Here is a 10179-nt window from a genome sequence, read left to right as displayed (position 1 = left end):
GGAGTCAAACGCTCACTCCTGTTCACCTCATTTTTCCAGGTTACAGGAGAGTTTTTCTTGTGATTGACCTGTCTCCTCCTTCGAAGGTCCATTGGTGCCTTGTTTATATTTATTGTTGTTAATTGAAATCTAAAACTCTGCATGTGCTAGTGACATTTTATTTAGCTGGGTCTATAAAGGATTAACTATTTAAATTTATTAACTTATTGATTATGTATGTGTTGATTGAGAATGTTGTGGGTGAGTTGAGCTCCTCAAATGATTATATATTGTGATTACGGTTCGAGTAAGTTAAAAACTTCCTGTTAGATGGTCCCAGATATGGCCGGACTCTGTTCGGTTATTTTCTTGACTTGGGTTTTGAAATTGGGCTTATAGTTTGGGCTTGAACAATGAGACTTACTACGGACTTTGGGGGCCTTATGCTGTCCAAAGTCTTAGTGCTAATCTAGCTCATAAATTTAGTCGTGACATATTATATTTTAATTATTATTATTATTATTATTATTATTAAATGATTACATTAATCTTAATTACTATATATTATTTCTAAAAAGGTATACTAAAGAAAATAACCATAATTATAATAATTGTAACAAATATGCGATCGAGATGGAATTTTTTTTAATAAAAAATTATTCCTAATTGATTGCTTTAGCCTATTAATTTATAAAATCATGTGCAGAAGTGAGTAAAGAGTATGAAGCACTAATCTCAATGCAGTCGAATTCAAGAAAATATGTTCTTAATTAATTTAAACACATAATATATTTCAAGAGTAAATTATACTAAATAAAAGGCTGAACCTAGCAGTGGCCATGTCCGATTTTAAACCGGAACTGATTTAATTAAAATCAGACTAAAACCGGTTAAAATTGAAATTCGCTTTTGAACTGGATTGAAATTGTTTTTCTGTGGTTTTATTCAGATTCATATTTTTTAGGAATCGTGAACCAATTTTTTCAAATCAGATCAAATCGGTGATTTAAATACAAAAAAACTCAATAAACACTTCACCCTACTCATAATTCATTTATATCAATCTTAAGTTCTCTTCACAATTATTCTCTACACTCTCTTTAACTCTCAATATTCTCTCAATTTCTCTCTTGTTCTCTAAGCAATTATTTTCTACACTCTTTTTCATTCCCTATAGTCTCTCAATTCCCCTACTTTATTATTTTATATATTTATTAAAATTTTAACTCTGTCTCAATTACTTTACTATTATTTTATATCTTTAATACCCTCTATTTTAATTTTTTCTCTTTTATATTTTTTAATTATGAAATTATCATACAATTTTTAGATAAAAGGCAAGTAATAGAACTAAAAACTTTGATTCTTCTAAATTTCAAAAGGATACATAAGTAAATTAAGTTCATATACATTTTCTTTATTTTTATTTTTTTAAATTTATCTCTAATTTGTTAATCAAGATTAAGTCTTTTCTTATTAAATTTTTCTTAAAGAAAAATTAATTTCATTCTCTTTTTTCTTATTTTATTTTAATTGAAAGATTTCTAAGAAAAATTAAAATATTCTAAATCAATAAAATTTTTCTTTAATTTTTTTTTGTCTAAACCATTCTTAAACTCTTTCTAAACTGTTATCCAAACCGTTTTGAACCATCTTTTTTTAAATCGCCATTTAAATCATTTTAAATTGAGACTCAAATTAAAATCGGTGGTTTAGAAATCGTCTTCTAAACTATTTCATGATGATTTGATTCAGATTTATAATTTTATTAAACTTGAATTGATTATTCAAGAATCATGATTGGCGATTTCAAAACCGCGACCACCCCATCTGAATCATTTCTGTATGAGATATAACTAAAAATAAAACTACAAGTGATGTCTCAGCGATAGTTTTCCGCTTTTGTTGAAAGTATGAAAGGTCAAAAAAGCAAGCTTCTTCATAAAAAAAAAATCGGTAGTAATCCAATGAATGCGTGGAAAAAAGATACGTTTGTTGAAATGAATTTGCTCACGTTTTTATGTGCCAAGGAAAAATAAATACCCTTGAAAAGTAGTCACAAGTAGGCATGTTTATGGCTATTGGACTCTCAAACAAAATCGAAAAATTATATATATATATATATATATATAATTAAAAAATAATTAATATATATATAGGTTGAAAATTTAAATTTATAACTAAATATTTGAAATATAAATAAGTTAGTGTGAATTGATTTAAAATTGCAATATTATATTATATGCACATATTATAATAGAAATATTTGTGATTTTCTTAATTTAAAGTAAAAATTAAATAAAAATTTATCATATATATATATATATATATATATATATATATATATATATATATATATATATATATATATATAAATCTTATTTTGGAAGGGTCAGTCAATAAAAATATATTAAATATAATTCTATAACACTATAATATATTATATGGTAATACGTTTTTGAAAAATTGTGTTTTAATTTCAAATTTAATTTATAAATTATGTTTAGTGCTAAATGCCTCTTTAGTGAGGTATTGAAAACTACTATTAGGCTCCGTGTTTTGTGGAAATAATTTTTTGAAATATACATTTTTTATCTTTTAATATTTGGATATTCAAGAAATAGATAAACAAATTATTTTTAAGAAAATAATATTATTTTTTTAAAAGAAAATTAATTTTTAAATTTTAATAATTTTATTAAAATGTAAAATGTGTATTATTTGTCTAATAAATTGAATCTAAATGATGAAAAATATTTTCATTCAAAAATAACTATGAAGTTTTTTTTCAAAAGTTAAATTTCATATTCTTCACCTCATAGAAAGGTGGATTTTTATATATCCCATATTTTATTTGTTATTCAATAATGACTGTTTTAATTAAACTTGGAAGGAATCTTCATGAATCATACTTTAAATTTTCTAATAAATTCCCTTTTTATTAGTTATTTAATATTGACTATTTTAATTAAAAATTCTCTCTTTTTTTATAATATATATATATATATATATATATATATATATATATATATATATATATATATATATATATATATATATTTCATTTTCAATTATATTTGATAAATCTTTAATTTTAATAACTACGTAAAAATTTTTTTAATTACTTGGTTAAATAACATTACAATAAATATTATGTTGCAACATCAATTTTAACATCATTAAAATTTGATATTAAAAATAAGAACTAATAATATCCATAAACCGCTAAATGTTTATGAAAATTATTTTAAAAAATTCTAACTATGAAATTTTTATGCGCAAAGTGGTATTTTGTTAATTTATTTTTCAAATTAAATTTTTTATTAAAAAATATCTCTTTTTTTTAAATAATATATTCACTTCTTATACTATTAGATAAACATTATAAAATACTATTAATGTGTTCTTTACTTAATAAATTAACTCATTGAGTCTATCTCATATAAATAATTTTTAGCTGGCCTAGAAAGATAATCCAATAGGCTTTTTTGTAATAAATAATTTGTAAAAAACATTAATTGAGTTTTCATATAATTATATTTGATTTATATTTAAAAAAAATTAAAAGAATTAAATTTTTTATTTTAAATATAAGATTTAAAAAATTAACTAAATGAAATTTGATTTTTGTAAAATTCCTAATTTTACTTTCTTATTTTATTTATTTCTAAACTAAACTTTATCCTATTTAATTTTAATTCCTAATTCTAATTAAACTTAGACTAAATAAATCCTCTTCTCCGATTCCTTCTAAAATTATTTTATTAAAATATTAATTAATAAGTGCTTTTTTCATATACATAAAGTTAATAATTAATAAATTATACAATAAGAAATAATTTTCTCTCTTAAATAAAATAAATTTTATCATAAAATTAATAAATTTATGATTAAGAAAAATATCAAATAAACCCTTTACTTTCAATTGAGGGCAAATAAATCCAAACTTAAGTTTTAAATCAAATAAGCTCTTGTACCTTCTAATTAACGCCAATAAGTCACTCCTTAATAAAATATTATGTTTCCAAATTTTTAAAATTAAAATTATTTATTATTATTAATTAAAATAAAATTCAAAAAAGAAAATGAAGAACATGGTGAATAAAAATTAATTAATATTAAAATTATTATTTTCAATATTTATTATTAAAAAGTAGACAATTAATATTTTATTTTTTTTCCCTGAAAATGGGTGTATTTGGTCTTAATTAGAAAATTCTGTCCTTATTTAACCAAAAACCTAATTTTGAGTTTATTTCATTCTAGACTAAAAATAAAGGAGTTTAGTTCATTTGTTTGTCTATTTCTAATTTATAGATAAAAAATTTAAATTAGAAAACTTTATTTTTATATTATTTTTCTATGATTTTTTTATTGTAATATCTAATTTTAAAGTTTTATTATATTTTAAGTATTTATTATTATTAAACAATTACATTTATCTTAATTTATATATTATTTGTAAAAGAAATAACCACATTGTAATTATAATAGATATGGAATTGAGATGGAATTTCTTTTATAAAAAATTATTTCTAGTTGATTACTTTAGCCTATTAATTTATAAAGTCAGAGCACAATAATGTTTGTTTTCTATCAAGTTAATTTTATTTAAAAATATTTTTTTTTTCATTTATTAATGATACTAAAAAAATTAATAATGAAAACTATATGTGGAAGAGATAGAGACCATGAGAGCACTAGTCTCAATCCAGCCAAATTTCAGGAAAACATTTTATTAATTAATTTCAACACATTCATGAATTCTGCTAAATCTTTTGACTAGAACTTTATATGAAAAATTATTTTATAAAAAATGTAATTATTAAATCTTTTAATTTTATAAAAGATATTTTCTAAAAAATATTTTCTTAAAAACTATTTTTAAATTTTTTAATATTTAATAAATTAAAAAATGAATTAAAAAATATTATTTTAGTAAAAAAAATAAATAATTTTTAAGAAAAAATAATTTTTTCTTTTTAAAAAATAAAATTATTTTTTATTTTTTTAATAATTTTATTAAAATATATGATATAAACAAATAACTTTAATTTAAAATTATAATCAAATAACGAAAAATATTTTCATGAAAAAACATTATTTTAGAAAATATTTTCATAAGAAATATTTTTTTAGAAATTATTTTTTATAAAAAATATTTTTTATATATTAATTATTTTTTATGAAATAAATAGAATCTTAATAAATAATTGAAAATAATTTAACCTATTTACTAAAGAAAATATTGGTTAATAAATCTATAGCATTATAATATATTATATATTAACAAGTTTTTGAAAATTTGTGTTTTAAAATTTCATTCTAGTCATTGGTTCCAGTTATAGATAATAAGATGATATTACAATATTTCAAATTTAATTTATAAATAATGTTTATTAATTATTCAAACTTTAGCAGCCAGAATAGTCTTTACTCTTTAGTGAGGTATTGAAAACAGCTATTAGTCTCCGAGTTGTGGAAATAATTTTTTGAAAAATATTTTATATATTTTTTAATATTGTGATATTTAAAAAATAAATCAATAAAAATATTTTCTAATTAAAGAGAAAAATAAGTCATTTTTAAAAAGTATAATATTTTTATTAATTTAACACATTGAACTGCATATTCTTTGCCTTCTATTGATTATTTTGCTGACTTTATATATATCCCGTGATTTGTTTGTTACTCTTTCCATATCAATATTCTAGTCTCGCTTTTAATTTTTGGCATTCCTATATATCTGTCTCACTTTCGATTTTGGTAAGTTTTTTTCTTTTGTCTATGATTATTATATTACCGTTGTATTAAAGACCAACTGCACATTTAATGTTGTTATGATATCTAGATAATGGAAAATTTTTTAACTTGACTCATTAATGCTGGATTGAAAATTTATATCTTCTCTCTTAAAATCCCGCCTACATCATCCTTATTAACTTCTCAGTATCATTTTGAACACTTAATTTGTCCTTTAATTAAAAAAAAATATGGAGTATTAATACAACAAATGGAGTATTAATGCATTCTAATTTTTCAGCTAATTAAGTTAATGTTGTTGGCCATTTAGATAGAGGCATTTTAAGAAGAAACATGTAAAAATATTTAATTAAACTAACATAACTAAAAAAACTCTTAAACTGTGCAAAATTTTTGTGGGACTAAAATATTGACATGGAGAGAGTATTCAATGATGAATTTTAATTCAAAACTTGGAACGAAACTTCGTACTCTAAATATTATATTGCAATATCAATTTTAACATCATTAAAATTTGATATTAAAAATAAGAACTAATAATATCCATAAACAGTTAAATGTTTAATTTTAAAAAATTTTAACTATGAAATTTTTATACATCAAGTGGTATTTTATTAATTTAATTTTTAAATTAATTTTTTTTATTAAAATATCTCTTTTTTTATATATTATATTAACTTCTCATACCGTTAGATAAGCATTATAAAATCCTATTAATGTGTTCTTTGCATAAACTTCGCCTAAGTAGTTTGCACCTAGCCGGTCCCAAGCCTGGATAAAGGAAGAGGGTTGCGGTAGGTGACAACTAGCGTAAAAATTTTATCACACCTTATGATATGGATTCAAAAGATATAAACGTTGGGACGTCCTCTACTTACGACGCGCTATATCAGAGCTCGGGTGTAGTGAGAAATATGCAAGGGTGTAGGGCGTTCACCGAAAGCGACGCGCTATGCTGGTGCCCGGGTGTGGTGTTAAATGAGCAAGGGTTCGCACATTATGGACGGGTGTGGATAAAGAAGTTAGTCAATAGGACAGATAGTAGAACAGATAGTGGAATAGAATACAAGATAGGCATAGAGAACAATAGAAGATATCATAGAAGGAGATCAATTAGGAAGGAATATGATAGGAGGAGTGATGTCCCAAAATATGTCCAAGAGGGGGGGGGGGGGTGAATTGGACTCTAAAAATAATTTTTCGATTCTTGCTCAAAACCTTTGAAAAATTGCAGCTTAGTTCAACTTAATTGTCTAACGTGAAATATGAACAATGCAGCTCTATTGACAAGTTGATTCAAAGTTAGGTCATATGCAATCAGTATACTGATCTAACAGATTGTATTAGCATTCAGTAGAAATTTCGGTAATCTGGATAAGTTTACAACACAGCAATAGAGCAGTACACCAGATATATTAATTGACAGCAAATCAAACAATAAGCAGATTAAATCAGATGTCAGCAGATTCAGCAGTAAACCAATTTTCTCAGTTTGCAGCAAGGTTAACAATAAACACCATCAACTTTCATATCAGCAAAAGCACTTCAATCAGAAAGATAAAATGCATAAATATAAAGAGTAAGGGTTGAGAAAATTGAACATTGAATTTTTATAGTTGTTCGGCTCAACTAGCCTACATCCACTCTCTCAAAGATCCCACTTCGAGTCTTCACTTCACTATTCTTCTCTTTTAAAGGCAAGATACAAAAGCCCTTTACAAATCTTCTCACCAAAGCTTTTACAAGTAGCTTCACACTTCTACCAAGTGTAATGCCAATACACTTTTCACAATTAAGCTTCAATAGGTACTTGAATGACCTCTCATAAATGATAATCAAGTGTTTAAAACTCACTCTCACTCAATACAACAGAATCTATAAAGAAGAGATGAGTAGATAAGCCAATAATGAGCAATAAAAACACTTTGAGCACTTTGAATGAAAGCTTTTATGATTTTGAACAGTGGAGAGACTTTCATTAAGTGCAAAATGGCCAAGGATAGGTGTATTTATAGCTTTGGAACGTTTTTGACTGTTTGAGAACTCATTTGAACGTTACAATTATGAATTTCAAGAAAATAGCTGTTATTTTGTCTTTTTTCTGCGATGTTGTGCAGAATTGAGACAGTTAGCATACTGGAAAAGTAGCAAACCAGTTAGCATACCAAAATAAGTAGCAAACCAGTTAGCATACCAAGAAAGCTTTTCTGCATAACTTTGAAAACTTTTAGAACTTTACACCAAATCATAATCAAATACTTTTAGGCCAATAATGATATTTAAAAGAAAAATCTTTTGAGGGATTGAAAATAAGTATCATTGACTTCTACTCCTCAATTCTTTTCACAAGCAATTCTAAAACTTAAAACAAACTTCTATACTATATGTACCTTCAATTTTGATTTTCAATGCAGTTTTGGAAGGTAACCTTTTCTTCTTTTATCTCCTTTGATTCGTCCTGTGTTATCTTAAAATGTCATCCTTTCTTCAAAAGCACGAATCCATCATGAAATCCTTGAGTCTTTTCCTTTGTTCTTTGAGAAGCACAACACTTAAAACAATGTTAGTTTGATTCTAGTTGAGTTTTGGTATCATCAAAATCTATGCTCCTTTGAGCTTGTGGGGTCAACAATCTCCCCCTTTTTAATGATGACAAAACTCAATCGAATCACCATGTAAATATTAATAAGTATGAGTATGTGTATGAATGTATATGTGGGAATAACTCCCCCTATGTATGTGCTTATATCAACATTTAATCACAAATAGCTTCCCCTTAATAATTTCAATGAAATATTCATAAGCATTTTCCGTCTTAAGGAGTTTCAGGCAAGTGTGACTAAAATACTAACTAGATATGCACAATATATTAATCACAAACTATATTAATCACAAGTTATACTAACAAAATTACTCATTCATCTCTCCCCCTTTTTGTCAGCATCAAAAGAACATGGGAGAAAAAACATGCACATGTGTATAAATCAAAATTCAGTTTAAGTGCAGTAAGCAAAATAGTCAAAATAGTAGATAATATGACAAACTTAATTAAAGTTCAGAAAAACTAAAAGTAGCAAACTAAGTAGCAAATTAAGAGATAGACTGTTAGACAAAATTCAAACAGTAAACATGCAGTATGGTTATTTATCCTTTCAGCCTAGAGCTTCATCTGATTTGTCTTGGAGCAGCCATCTTCACCTTTTTTGACTTGACAGGTTTATCACTCAAGGTTTGAAGGATTTCAGCAGCCATTGCAGTTCTGGGTGTTAAGGGAACAATAGGGCCAGCAGCTAACTCAGTTGTAGCAGTAGTACCAGATTCTACTGTAGATATTTTGCCAGTTTTAGCCTTTTTGCCAGATGGTTTACCATTTTGCCCTTTCTACTTGCTTCTTTGTTCCTTTTGAGCTGTTTTTGCCTTTTCTTTTGTAGGAGCAGCAGGAGGAGGAGTCTGGGGTTCCGGCTCAGATTCAGAGTCACTCATATCCTTCCCATTTCCTTCTTTGCTGCCTCCTTTTCCATTTCCATCATCGGAATCTTCTTCATCTTTTTCAGTTTCCTCTTCTTCCTTTTCTTCCTTTTCTTCCTCTTCCTTTTCTTCTTCTTTTTCTTCCTCTTCCTCTTTCTCTTCTTCTTTTTCTGTTTACTTGTCATCCTCTTCCTCTTCTTCTGCAGTTTCTTCTTCTTCCTCTTCTTCTTCTTCTTCTTCTTCTGTTTCTTCTTCTTCTTCTTTTTCTGTTTGAGGAACAGAACCAATAGCAGCCTTACTGGTTTCTCCAGCTTCAGTGCTTGAAATACCCAGATGAACTTTGATTTTCAATAATTCTTCCACAATTTTATACATCAACATCAAAGTGCCATCAATCTTAGAATCAAGAGCATTCATAAGAACAGTTTGAAAAGCTCTAAATTTCTGTATTTCTCCAAGTTCAATTTCAACAAATTCCCTTAAGTTGTTAACTTCTTCCAAAATTCCTTCAACATTAAAAGTACCACTTGCACTATCCTTGAAACTAGCACCTTATTCAAACCTTAATTTTCTGCCATTATCATCTTTCTGCAGACTTGTAATTGGGATCATATTTGTTCTAAGTTTCTCAGTTTCCAGAGGTATCCCAAAGTCTCTAAACAAACCATTAAGAAGATGGGCATGGGGTAGTTTGTAAGGTGGTTTCCATTTCATAATTTGTTTCAGCATAGAGTAGGCAAGACTAAACTCAATTTGATTCATAATATGCCAAATTATGCAGAGATCAAGGGTACTTAGATAGTTTGGACTGCCAGTTCTAGGATTCAGCACATAGATGATAAAACTATGAAGAATCTTGATGTGTTGGTGAGCATGGGTAATGCTAGTCTTATCTTTTACTTCTCCTTTAAACACTTTAGCCTCAAAATCTCTTTTATTGAATCCACCAACTGCAAATACTTCTTTATG

This window comes from Hevea brasiliensis, unplaced genomic scaffold (genome assembly GCF_030052815.1).
Source record: "Hevea brasiliensis isolate MT/VB/25A 57/8 unplaced genomic scaffold, ASM3005281v1 Scaf116, whole genome shotgun sequence".
Taxonomy (NCBI): domain Eukaryota; kingdom Viridiplantae; phylum Streptophyta; class Magnoliopsida; order Malpighiales; family Euphorbiaceae; genus Hevea; species Hevea brasiliensis.
The sequence above is the reverse complement of the archived record's forward strand: the minus strand, read 5'-3'. Positions refer to the sequence as shown.